At 38.3% G+C, this 13,173-nt stretch overlaps 1 protein-coding gene across 12 annotated transcripts in view; it reads left to right on the forward strand.

The window, feature by feature from the left end:
- Positions 1–13,173, forward strand: part of PPP1R12B (protein phosphatase 1 regulatory subunit 12B) — a 242,300-nt gene that overhangs the window by 117,237 nt on the left and 111,890 nt on the right. For 2 of the 12 annotated variants that reach the window (XM_010378843.2, XM_010378841.2), the window contains exon 1: positions 218–569. The exons of the other annotated variants lie outside the window; for them this stretch is intronic. The gene's annotated coding sequence lies outside the window, so the exon portion shown is untranslated. Of the gene's footprint in view, positions 1–217; positions 570–13,173 lie in introns of those variants that run through there. 12 annotated transcript variants of the gene reach the window in all.

Here is a 13,173-nt window from a genome sequence, read left to right on the forward strand (position 1 = left end):
TCCCAGCCACTTCAGAGTGAAGACAGTCACCCAACACCTGCTACTAAAAGCCCTTATCAGTCATGTTTTTGAGGTTAATCTCCTTCTGATAAAGTGGTTCATTTTTCAGAGCTGTGAATACTGGTGACATGTAGGAGGGACCAAAATTTTGAGCCCTCATTCAACCCTCCCTTCTGTTTTATCAGTTGATTTTCCCATGTTAGAAAAGGACAGTTGCTGGTACAATCTCATAAAATGGGCTCCAGTGTTTAGAGAAGGACAGCCAGAGGAGTAACCACCCATTTGTTGAAAATTGGGCTTCTGAGAAAGTTGCTGCACAGGTGTGTAGCAAGGTGTGTCTGAGGTAGCTTGACCTGCTCTCACCTGGAATGATTTGATCTGGCAATAGAGTTCCTTGCCATTCCTGGTTTTATGGAAATCAGAGGCACAGGAAGTTGATCTGGGTGTTCTGGGGAATTGAGACAAACCTCTGCCGTAGTTTATTAGCACTCTCTGTGTTTGGAGGCTAACTCCAGTGTGTTGAGTTGAGACATCAGCAAGTGCTGGACCCGGAATGTCAGAAGCAGCAGGTAAAATTTCTTTGTTTGATAGCTTTAATGTCCTAGATACATGTTTCTTTGGGAAACTGGCTTGGTTGCATACTTTGATTTGGTGGTATGGTTGGGCAAGTGGTAAGAATAAGATATAACCAGTTTGGAACTTCACTAGTGTTTCTTCACATTCCTAATGAATTTAAACATATGCACTGACTTATAAAGATCAGACCCAAAAGATTAGGGTAGCAGAGGACAATTAAGAGTTTCAAGAAGTAGAAACATGCTTCTCTTTTAAAGAAGAAACTGAAATTGGCACTGTTATTCTTAAGTTGGATGGTAAGACACAGGTGATGGTTTATTATTCTTTGTATCGTTCTTGTTTACCTTAAATATGATATAATATATGTTTTAAATAAGTAAAACAAAAAGAATTGTTGGATATTTAGGCAATTCCAGAAAGAAGCTTGTTTACATAGGTGAAGGGGCAGTTGCAACTTGAGTTGGCCTTTGAAATTATAAAATGAAGAGACTAGTTTGACCAGGTATAGGTAAAAGTTGTTTACTTACTACACACTCTACAATCAAATTGAATATTAATGGAAGTTAGTGTTTTTCCCTGTATATAAGATGAGAAGTTTCCTAATTGATCTTGTTCAGAGGACCAATTTCTGGACAGAATTCAAACACATGCTGAGTCAGGCAATATAGAAAATCCTGCTGATCGTTAGTCATTTTAGTCCTGTAGAGAGAGCACTCACCAAACTCTGAATTCAGCCTACCCAGGACTATACTTTTCTCCCTATTTTTCTTATCCCTTTCTCTCAACTCTTCTTCCTGGTAATTGAGTCACTTTATTCAGGTAGAAAGATTAGGCCGATTTCCTGTAGGTTTTACTATCGTGGCCCTCTTTCTTTTTCCATGGGTGACCTTCTTTCTGGAGTGGTTTTTTCTCACCTTCTCTGCTTAACAAAATTGTATTCATACTGTAAGAACTCCTGCAAATTAGAACCCACTGCTGACTACCCTGCTACACTCGAGCCCCAGGCTAAAACACTCTTCAGTGTTCTTTTTTTGTAACACTGTTTTAGGATTGGTTTACTAATTAATTAAATGGTATGTTGTTACTTTTCATTACCACATTGTGAGCTTCTTGAGGGTGCTTTTTAAGTGGATTTTCTTCACAGAGCCTAATACATAGTAGATGATGGGTAAATGTTTATTGAATAAAATTATTTCTCAAATGAAAATAAGCCCATGTGTAGTGATCTTCTACGCCCATAAGATGGCAGCAGAAGAATGTCTGTTGATCTACTTGAGTGTGAAGCTAGCAAAGACTGTTTCGTGTTTGGATGAGTTTGCAGATAAGCCTTTCTATCCCATTCCATTTAACTGTTTTAATATAGGGAATGCAGATATTTTTGGCACATGAAGGCCCTTTGTGCATTTTCACCCTGGCACTTCTTCACACAAGAGCAACAGGTACAAGATATAAAGCTCCCTGGGTTGCAAGACAGGATACCTAGTTTACTCTCCAGCTAAGCCCACAATTTATGCCTTTTCAGGCAAGCCATTTAACTTCTCTTGTTCAGTTTCTTAATCAGCTAATTGGTGGAGTTATAAGATCTATAGGGAATATTAGATTATAAAATAATAGCCTTCTAAGTCATCAGTGACTGTCTTAGTTATGTGCTCAATATTGTGTTAAGAACTGTATCATAAAAAAGGGACATGCCCTAGGTGCTCTCATGATCCAAGACATCAAATGTACACATAGTAAGGCATGAATGTACATTAAGGAATAGTATATCCTTGAGAGCAAAATTATGTTTAGGTAGGTATATTAAGAGTTCAGAGAAGATAAATGGTATAGGATGGAGTAGCCAGAAGGGGCTTCATGGAGCCAGAGGAGATTGAGTTTGCCTTTAAGCATATGAAGGGTTTAAATGCTGTAAGAGAATTAATGTTTTTGGAAACTTACTATATGCTAAGTACCCTGCTAGATACATTTAACCTTTGTAACTTTGTCAGATAAGTAATATTCTTTTCTTAATACACATAAGAGAATGCATTAAGGCTCAGCTGGGTTAAGGAATCTGTCCACAGTCACAGAATTTGTAATGAAAAGCCAGAATTCAAAACCAGGTCTTTCGGACTTTGAGGCCCATGCGTCCAAGAAAATGTGTCCAAGGGGTCAGTCTTCATTGGATATTGGTATACCATGAGCTTGGCAATATAAGCACAATGGTTAGAATCTCTTCATATTTATTTGAAGGGGAGGTAGAACTTCTAGGAAATGAGTCTTTGTATAGGGAGATATCACTTCTGAAAGTGAAGCAAATTGAAAACTTGCTAGCCTCTCTGAAATCTAGATGGGAAATAGGGTTTTTTTTTTGTTTTGAGAACCAAATGAGAGGTTGTCTTATGGGTCACCTGGCTGTTCAGGGTTGGCTGAGGTTGCTGAGTGTAAGAAACTTATCTTTGGGAGAGCTCCAGAGCCTTGGACAGGCATATTTCTATTTTAAGACGTATTTTTAAAAATGGAATTGGCTGACAGCAATTACCTGAGGGTTTGTTTCTGATTCTTCTTTAAATTAAACAGTGATTTTTCTTCCTCTTCCTCCGAGTCTCTTAGATAATACTGGATAGTATACTGACCTAGCTTTTAAATTTATTTTTTCTAAGGAAATCTAGTCTTCTAACCTGATAAAGGGAACTAGAGTATGATTCAGAATCCTTGCCCAGTTGTGCTGAAAATGGCTTATTGATCATTGACGTGTAAATAAAATATAGTAATACCTCAAGAATCCTTTGAGAACTAAATTTCTTTATAATGAAACTGACAGTGTTTAATAGAACACTTAGCATACATAATTCATAAACATTGGGAAGCAAAACTGCAAGCTTAGCTCTATCTATGACAAAAATACATCTGCACAATGATTTTATTTGTCCTTGACAGTTGCTTGTTTTTCCATCATAATAGAATTCACCTTTGACCCTGCACTGCTCTCTAGGGTTACCATATCTCACTCTTCCCTTCACTGTTGGTCTTGAAACAGTCTTCCAATTTCACTTTATCCATTTCTTGGCCTTCTATTCACTGTTCAACTATTGAAATAGAAATTCTACCCACCCCCCCAATCCAGTGAATTTTTTCTGGCAAAGGGCCCTGTAAACTTTCTAATTACAGATTCCTTAGTCACTTCATCTTTTACCTTGAATCCTGGCAATAATTATAATGTTGACTATTGCCTTCCTAAATTTTTGTTCTACCATAACCTCTCTGATAGTATTCTTTCCTAGCTCACTTCTACTTTTTCTGATTGCTCCTTCTTTGTGTTCTTTTTAGCCCATTTTTTTCTGTAAACAACTTAGGTATTGTTTCTTAGGCTTCCTTCTTTTCTCTCCTTAGGACTCTCCCTAGCTGACCTCATCCACTCTGATTGCTGCAGCTAGCACTGAGATCTCTCTCTCTCCAGCTCAGACTTCCTTTTTCTTTTTTTTTTTTTTTTTTTTTGAGTCTTGCTATGTCACCCAGGCTGGAGTGCGGTGGCGCCATCTCGGCTCACTACAAGCTCTGCCTCCCAGGTCCCAGGTTCATGCCATTCTGGGGCCTCAACCTCCCCAGCAGCTGGTACTACAGGTGCCCGCCGCCACGCCCGGCTAATTTTTTTGTATTTTTAGTAGAGACGAAGTTTCACCGTGTTAGCCAGGATAGTCTCGATCTCCTGACCTCGTGATCTGCCTGCCTCGGCCTCCCAAATTGCTGGGATTACAGGTGTGAGCCGCGCACCTGGCCCAGCTCAGACTTCTTTGCAGAAGTTCATTATACTACATGTAAAGGACTTACTTAGGACAGTGCCTGACTTCATGTAGGCACTCCGTAACAATAGCCATTTCTGGCTGTTACTTTATCTCCTTATTTCTTATTTCCTTTTCCCTTTATTTATCTATTTAAAGTATTATTATAGGCATGTATTTCTGTAAGGGTTCTCAAGTCCTCTTTAGAAAGAGAGAATAAGCAAACAGGTAAACCAAATCTTTCTTCCCTCTAGCCTTAAAAAGGCAAGAGAAAGTCTCTGTTCTCACTTTCTTTTAGAAATCTCTTTGCTAATGGTCTTACATGTCACCCAACTGAGAACTTGGAAATCAAACTAGAAGGCTTTTCATTCTTTACTTCTCATATTTAGTCTGTCACCAAGTCCTGTCTTTCATTCTCCTTCAGAATCCTTCAATTCCATCCTCTCCTCTCTCTGTTAACTCAGGCCCTCCTAACTGGGACCCTTGGCCTTCCTCTCCCCTGCCCCACCCCACCATTCCACCATCTACAGTGCAGCATTAGTGATCTTTCTAATATGCAAATCTCATCCAGTCACTCTCTCCTGCTTAAAATCTGAGAATGGTCCTGCAAGCAATGTTGTCCTCCCTTGTTTTCTAGGAAGTCTCTTATTCTCTTTAGATTCTGCCCAGATCAGCCCCGTGCAGCATTTTATTCCTGATACTCCTCAGATTTCCTCTCCAGAGCTATCTCTTTGTGGCTTTTTTTTGTCTTAAATTTTAATTATCAGCACTTAATATGTCCAACTCCCTTACGAGATCTTGCTTCAGAACAGACATTCATTTTCATATGTAGTTTCTGGAACAGGTAAAAAAGTGGTGACTGGGCACGGTGGTTCATGCCTGTAATCCCATCACTTTGGGAGGCTGAGGCAGGCGGATCACCTGAGGTCAGGAGTTCGAGACTACCCTGGCCAACATGGTTAAACCCCATCTCTACTAAAAGTACAAAAAATTAGCCAAGCATGGTGGTGCTCGCCTGTAGTCCTAGCTACTTGGGAGGCTGAGTCATTTGAAGCCAGGAGGCGGAGGTTGCAGTGAGCTGAAATCGCACCACTGCACTCCAGCCTGGGTGACAGAGCGAGACTCTGTCTCAGAAAAAAGAAAAGAAAGGTAAAGTGGGAAAATGGTTGAATAGAATGAACAAAATAAGTGCATGCACCAATACACTATTGACCAGACTTTTAAAATGGTAAATAAATATGTAGGAAATTAGAGTCAACCCTAAAACAAAACTGAGTAGTTCAGATTCTGAGTTTTATCCATAACGTTAATTCAGTTCAATAATTGTTTTAGAGTACCTAATAAAGAGTAGGCACAATGCTAAATTTTAATGATGTAATGATAAAGAGTAGTCCTTACCTTCCTAGAACTTCGAGAATGGTGGTTAGTTGTGGGTAGAATAGCACTTTTTTTGTTATAATCTAGAGTTTAGTATAGTGGCCAACATCTGACTTAATGAGCTAAGGCAGTTGTTGGTTTACATATTACTTTCTAGTGTGAGAAAAAGTCAATGTGTTTCTTCAACAGTGAGTTTTAAAAATAACTATTGGGTACTAGGCTTAGTACCTGGGTGATGAAATACAATAATCTGTACAACAGACTCTGTGACATGAGTTTACCTGTGTAACAAACCTGCAGCACATGTACCTCTGAACCTAAAATAAAAGTTAAAAAAATTTTTCCTTAGGCTAGGACTAGGGTGACTACTGAGTAGCATGAGTGAGGTTTGGAGGGTGACAGAATTGTTCTGTATCTTGATTATGGTGGTGGTTATGAGACTTTATGCCTTTGTCAAAACTCACAGACCTATATGCTAAAAAGGGCAAATTTTACCATATGTAGACTTACCTCAGGAAACCTGACTCAAAAAAGAAAAAAAAAAAATATGCCACTGAGTCTTAAAGGAATTTGATTCATCTGCAAAGTAGGGTAATTGGAAAGTGAAAATAATAGACTTATTTTAGAGGCTTTCTCTGAAGATAAATCTAATTTAGGTCTATTAGGGAGTTCTTTCTTTCTAATCCTTTCCTTCATAATCTGAGCTAATGGGAAGTTCAGAAATCCCTGAAATTGCTAGCCAAATTTTGTGTATACGTAAGTGTTTTTTTAGGGGTAGGAGATTACATTTCTTATCTGATTGTTAAAGATGGGTTAGATTTCAATAAAGGTTAAGAACCGCAGGTCTAAGAGCTTTTCTGCTTCCCCAGGTACCCCCTTTTTCCCTACGGGAGGCCATCCTAGTGATTACAGGAGCTGGAGACCAATTTCTAGGAGTTGGTGAGAGTAGAAGAGTCTGTGAATCTACTGGTCGTAATACAGAGAGTCCATGTATGCTAACACAGGCCTTTTCCTGATTGCCTACTTACACAAGTTAGAACTCCTTTTTCTACCGCTTCTGACCTCTTTTCTCTCTCTTTGCCCCCTATGGCTGACCAGTAATATTAACAGTCCTTAAAACACTTTTCAAAGTTAAAAGTTTCTAACCTTAACTTAAAAAATTTACAAAATTTTCCACAATAACTGTATTTTAAATAGAAAATAAAAATTGCATATATTCTCACCATTAGCAGTATCACTGCTAACTTCTTTATATATTTTATTTATTTTGAGATCATGCTATATACAGTTTTTTCTTTTAAAAAATTATTGGCCAGGTGCGGTGGCTTATGCCTATAATACTAACACTTTGGGAGGCAGAGGTGGGAGGATCACTTGCACTCAGGAGTTCGAGACCAGCGTGGGCAACATAGTGAGACCTCATCTCTATAGAGAATTATAAAGAAAAAAAAACTAGCCAGGCATGGTAGCCTGTGCCTGTAATCCCAGCTACTCAAGTGACTGATATGGGAGGATCACTTGAGCCCAGGAGGTCGAGGCTGTAGTGAGCTATGATCGTGCCAGCTGTACTCCAGCCTGGGTGACAGAGCAAGACCTCATCTCAAAAAACAACAAAAAATGAAAACAAAAAGTTATTAAATATTACAAATACTCAATCTATCCATCTTCTGGTCTGATCAAATCCCAATATTTTGCCATATTTGCTTCCGTTATTAAGAATAAAATATAGTTAAGCCCCTGTGTATCTCTCCTCAGTCTCATCCTTTGACTCTCTCCCTAAAATTAATCACTATCCTGAATTTGCTATTGATCATTCTCAAATTTTTATCACTATTATTCATTTGCATACTTATATTAATCTTTTACATATTTTAATACTTTATATAAATGGTATAATCAGCACACATCATTCTAAAACTTGCTCTTGTCACTTAGCATTCTGTTTGTTCATTCTAAATGCTTATTTTAATCCATTGTATAATTATACCACAGTTTGTTTTTGTTTTTTTCCTGTGCTGATGGACATTTAGGTATTTAGGTTTTTTTTTTTTCTTCCCCTAATACTAATGATGCTGCTGTTTATATTCTTGTTCATGTTTCTTGACACAAACATGCAAGAGTTTCTCAACAGTATTTATTTCCAAATGGAATTTCTGGGTCTATAGGATAAGTGCATCTTCATTGGAGCCTGATTGCTCTCCTGTTTACTCTCACCAGCAATGTACCGGATTTTCTAATTCTTTACAGCTAGGTTAGACTTGAATTTTTTTTTTTTTTTCTGCTGCTTTTTTGGTAATCTAAGGAAGATAAAATCATTTCTCATTTTAATTTGCATTTTGTTTTTATTACTAGTGAAACAACATTTTCTCTTATATTTATATGCTTTTCTGGTTTCCTTTTTTGTGAATTTCCTGATTATGTATTTTGTTGATTTTGTTGTTGTCATTAGGTTGGTTCTTTTTTAAAAAAAGGATAAAAGTTTTTTTATATATTCCAGATATGAATATTTTGGAACTTATGTATATGTAGTGTAGTACTTTTTAGTCTTTTAATGTCTATAACATTTTATCACATGAATGTTCTTTAATTTATTTAACCATTCCCCTTATTGTTTGATATATAGGTTATTTCCATATACATTTTGTATGTTTAATTTCTTGGGCTATCTTGTTAAAGAAAAATAAGTGGTGGTGCTGAATTTGTCTTGGTCTGCTTTGCAGTAAATGATAAATATTTGAGACAGTTGGCCTGGTACAGCTGATGTGTATGAAATAAAGCAGCACTCACTGGCCTTGTTGGTGCTTGAATCTGCCATTCTTACCATCAGTAACACTTGTTCTGACCAGGAACTAACTGTAGACTAACCTACATAAGTAAAACATTGTTATTGTGAAAGTGGCTTTGGCACTTGAGGCTGACGTGTTTTTAATGAAACAAATATTCAGATGGAAAAGAATTAAAGATGATATAGTAGTTATCTAAGGTAGGTCACAGAAACACCAGACTCACACTTTCTCTAAAGCAAAAGGACTTCTCTGAGCCATAGCTTGGTGATATATAACTTAGAGTCTAGAGCAGGGATCAGCAAACATTTTCTGCAAAGGACCAGATAGTAAATATTTTAGACTTTTCAAGCCACATAGCTTCTGTTGCAGCTGCTCCCTTCTGCTGGCATAGCACAGCAAGCAGTAGTCATACAGCCTTGCCCATTCATTTATGTGTTGTCTATAACTGCTTTGGCCTCACAACAGAGCTGTTGAGTAGGCCTGCAAAACCTAAAAGATTTACTGTTTGACCCTTTACAGACAAAATTTGCTGACTTCAACCCCTGCAAACTCAGCACTCTTGACATTTGGGGCCAGTTAATTATAGGTCTCGATTCAAGAAATGCTTAGTTTGGCTGAGGGAAATTCTTTCTTAAAAAATTCTTAATGGAATTGTAGCTTTGATTCCTTGCTTAAACGTCAGCTCTGATCTCAGTGTTAAATTAGAGAGGCCAAAAATGACACATGAGCATTTGAATGCAGTTGTCCTAAACTATGAAATCAGATCATATTTTGATATGTGACACATATTAGATCTAGAAATCTTCCTGATCTGTAGCTAGCTTATCAAATTGAGTGGTATGTACATTCTTTCTCTATCTAGGTTTAACCCATTTATAGCAGATATGAAATTTGTTCCTGCATTTCTGTGTGTCAGGTGTTCCTTTTTTATCTGTCTCTTCACAGCTGTTGGCATTTGCCAGCTGGCTATGCCTGATCCTCAAGTGAGGCAGTATTTACAGCTCACTTGGATAGATGCAGCAACTAGGGTAGCTCAAGGGCAGATGAAATAGGATCCAGAATGAGAATGCTGCATCTCTCTTTGCTCTGTCTTCTTTCACATGAGGAAGAATTTCTCTTTCTCCCCTCCCTGTCAGATGAGAAGTAGTATTGATTGGTTTGGTACAGTGTATAAAACATGCATCTAATGGAATGTTATTTTGGAAACTATTAGCAGCATTGGCTCTGCCGAGGCCCAAGATTTTGCCTTCTTTCCGTTTTCTCCTCCCCTTCCTTCTCCTCCTCCTTAGTAGCAGCTCCTTAGCAAATTACAAGCTTTGCCTCTGGCTTGCTGTATAGCAGTGGCAGTGTAAGCCTTTTCCAGTTTCCAAGGGAGACCGGGTGCTGAGACTGCAGTCTTTCCCAGCAGCCACTTACCTTTCTTGCTATTCGTTTCCACGCGTCTCTTGACCTTCGTTCTGCTATGCAGGCCTGCTCGAGGAGGTAACAGCCTGTTTTCTTGGAGCTCTCTTTGTCAAAGGGGACAGAGGGAAAGTAGGGTGGTACAGGGTAAGGCATGCAGAGACAGCAGAGCATAAATGCTGCGATTGGGAAAAAGTAGCTCTAAAGTGTGCTGTATCTGTGAGCTTGTTCCTATTTGCTGTATCTATAGAACTGTTTGTAAAGGTGGGAACCCCAACACTATATCATAGTACTTAAAGTACCACATATAAAAATGTGAGATTACTGTAATACTGCCTCCAGGAAGCATAGGAGAAAAATGAGAACTTTGAGAAGAAAATGGAATCAATTGCTTTTAAACTTAGCTGACTAACAAATTGCTTTTTTTTTTTTTTTTTTTGGGAGACAGAGTCCCACTCTGTCGCCCACGCTGGAGTGCAGTGGCGCGATCTCACTGCAACCTCTGCCTCCCAGGTTCAAGTGATTCTCATGCCTCAACCTCCCCAGTAGCTAGGATTACAGGTGTAGGCCACTATGCGATTTTTTCTATTTTTAGTAAAGACAGAGTTTCACTGTGTTGGCCAGGATGATCTCGAACTCCTGGTCTCGGGTAATCCGTCCACCTCGGCCTCCTAAAATGCTGGAATTATAGGCATGAGCCACTGCGCCCAGCCACAAATTGCATTCTTGATGAAATTTTGTTAAGTTTATGTTTTATGAGTTGGATCTAGTTTTCAGGTTTGAGGAGAGGGCTTGGTAATATTGTCTTTTAATTGGGTTATTGGGACTTCTAGAGCTGTGATGTGCAGTATGGTAATCAGTAGCCATGTGTGGCTACTCAAATTTAAATAATTAAAATTAAATTTAAAATTTAGTTTCTCTTTTAAGTGCTCAGTGACCACATGTGACTAGTGGCAACCATATTGGGCTGTGCAGGTATACAACATTTCCATTATCACACAAAGTTCTGTTGGATAGTACTAAAGAAGGTAACCTATGAAATATAAGAAATTTAGTATTTGGCCAGACTGAGGAATAGACATTTTAGTGAGGAGACTTAGAGGCTGTTTGTTCAGAATCAGCATAAATATGGATTCACCATGGTTTAAAGCTAAATGACGTCTTTAAAATTTTAGATTTACCCCTTTATTTTACAGATGAAGAAACTAGAGTTCCAAGAGATTAAGTGATTCTCTTAAGATCAAACAAGTAATTAACGACAGAGCTAAAACTAGAACCCAGGTACCTGTTCTTTCTATTGTACCATAGTATTAGCTTCCCCTTCGCAATTAGGAACAGCAAGGAAAATTTGAACTAAAATTTACCTCATAGGGTCCTAGCAACTGTAGAGTCAACTGCATCCTCCAAAGAAGAATTTATCCCTAATATTTTTAACGTTTGTAGTTTGTTCATGGCAGTCTTATAGCATGTTGATGGAAATTTCTAGAAATGTAAAAATCATACTTTCCCAAGAATGGAGTGTTGATTATGACAGACTTTTGGGAAATGTCAGAGGATGCTAGGAGAAGTTTACTGCAAGACATTGTTATCCATTAGTTCCCGATATTGTAGGATTTGGAAGAAGAAATGTCTTACTACATAAATCTACATAGCTAGAATACCGTGGTACTGAGTGGAGGAAACAACGTTCATTGTGGTGCAATATAAGAAAAGCTATACCCAAAGAAGGAGAACATGGTTAAAATCCCTTTAGGTATATAACATTGTTACCTTGGGTGTTTTATCATCTCCTTAGGCCTTTATTGACTCGTCTGTAAAATAGGAATACATTTTTTGTGTCTTCCTGAAGTCTTAAAATTAGATCAAATGACGTCTTGAAGTCACAAAGTCTGTAGGCATAGGTCTGTGATTCCCATTGTCTCCCTAAGTCTCCCCCACTTCCCCCGCCCCCAGTAGCTATCCATATATACTTCCATGTTGATATCAAAGAAGGTTTTGTTGGGATCTCTGAAAAACTTTTGTTGATGTAATCTTATATTAATACACACATATTGGCTGCACATGGTGGCTCGTGCCTGTAATCGTAGCACTTTGAGAGGCTGAGCCAGGCAGATCACCTGAGGTCAGGAGTTCGAGACCAGTCTCGCCAACATGGTGAAACTCCGTCTTCTCTACTAAAAAATGCAAAAATTAGCTGAGTATGGTGGCAGGCGCCTGTAGTCCCAGCTACTAGGGAGGCTGAGGTGGGAGGATTGCTTGAACCCAGGAGGTGGAGGTTGCGTTGAGCCCGAGATCATGCCATTGCACTCCAGCTTGGGCAACAGAGTGAGACTCTGTCTCAAAAAAAAAAAAAAAAAAAGGATATAGTTCAATGAATGATAAACTATCTTGTAAGACAATTAGATATTCTGTAATTAATGACCACAGCATCCTTAGTGGTCGGTATTAGACATATACTATAAAATATTTTTAACAATGTTTTTATATATTATAAGCTATATAATATATAAATATAGTAAATTTCTGTGGTTGAGCTGTGGTGGCTTACCCTGTAATCCCATCACTTTGGGAGGCTGAGGCAGGGTGATCACTTGAGGTCAGGAGTTTGACATCAGCCTGGCCAACATGGTGGAAACCCCATCTCTACTAAAAATACCAAAATTATCTGGGCCTGGTGGCACATGCCTGTAGTCCCAGCTACTCGGGAGGCTGAGGCAGGAGAATCACTTGAACCTGGGAGGCAGAGGTTGCAGTGAGCTGAGATCATGCCGTTGCACTCCAGCCTGGGCGACATAGCAAGACTCTGTCTCAAAAAAAAAAAAAAATTTTTTTTAAATAAGATATATACTATAAGAGACATCTATAAAAGCTATATACTCAACTTAGTTCCTTTCGTGTTTGGAGTGAACATATTTAAATACCATTCTCTCCTCAACAGATTTGAGGTATAGAACTATAAAGCTACTTCAAAACCCAATTTCCTTCTGGATTCCAGACAGAATTTGTTATCATTCTAGAGAAAGCAGCGTTGTTCTCTCCTTGGAAATTACGGTTATTTCTTTTTCATTCTTCTACTTGGAGTAGTTTTATTTTACTTAGATAACCCTATGAACCTTCATGGAGAATATTTCAAGAGAATTAAGACCTCTTCCAAATGAGTTAGCCATACCTGGTAAAAATAATTAAGGGGAACTCTTTGATTAAGATGTGATGAATATTGTAGCACACCTATCCTTTCTTTATTTTCCAAGTTGTTACTGATGAGCTTTTAA

Source organism: Rhinopithecus roxellana, chromosome 1 (genome assembly GCF_007565055.1).
Source record: "Rhinopithecus roxellana isolate Shanxi Qingling chromosome 1, ASM756505v1, whole genome shotgun sequence".
NCBI classification, from domain to species: Eukaryota; Metazoa; Chordata; class Mammalia; order Primates; family Cercopithecidae; genus Rhinopithecus; species Rhinopithecus roxellana.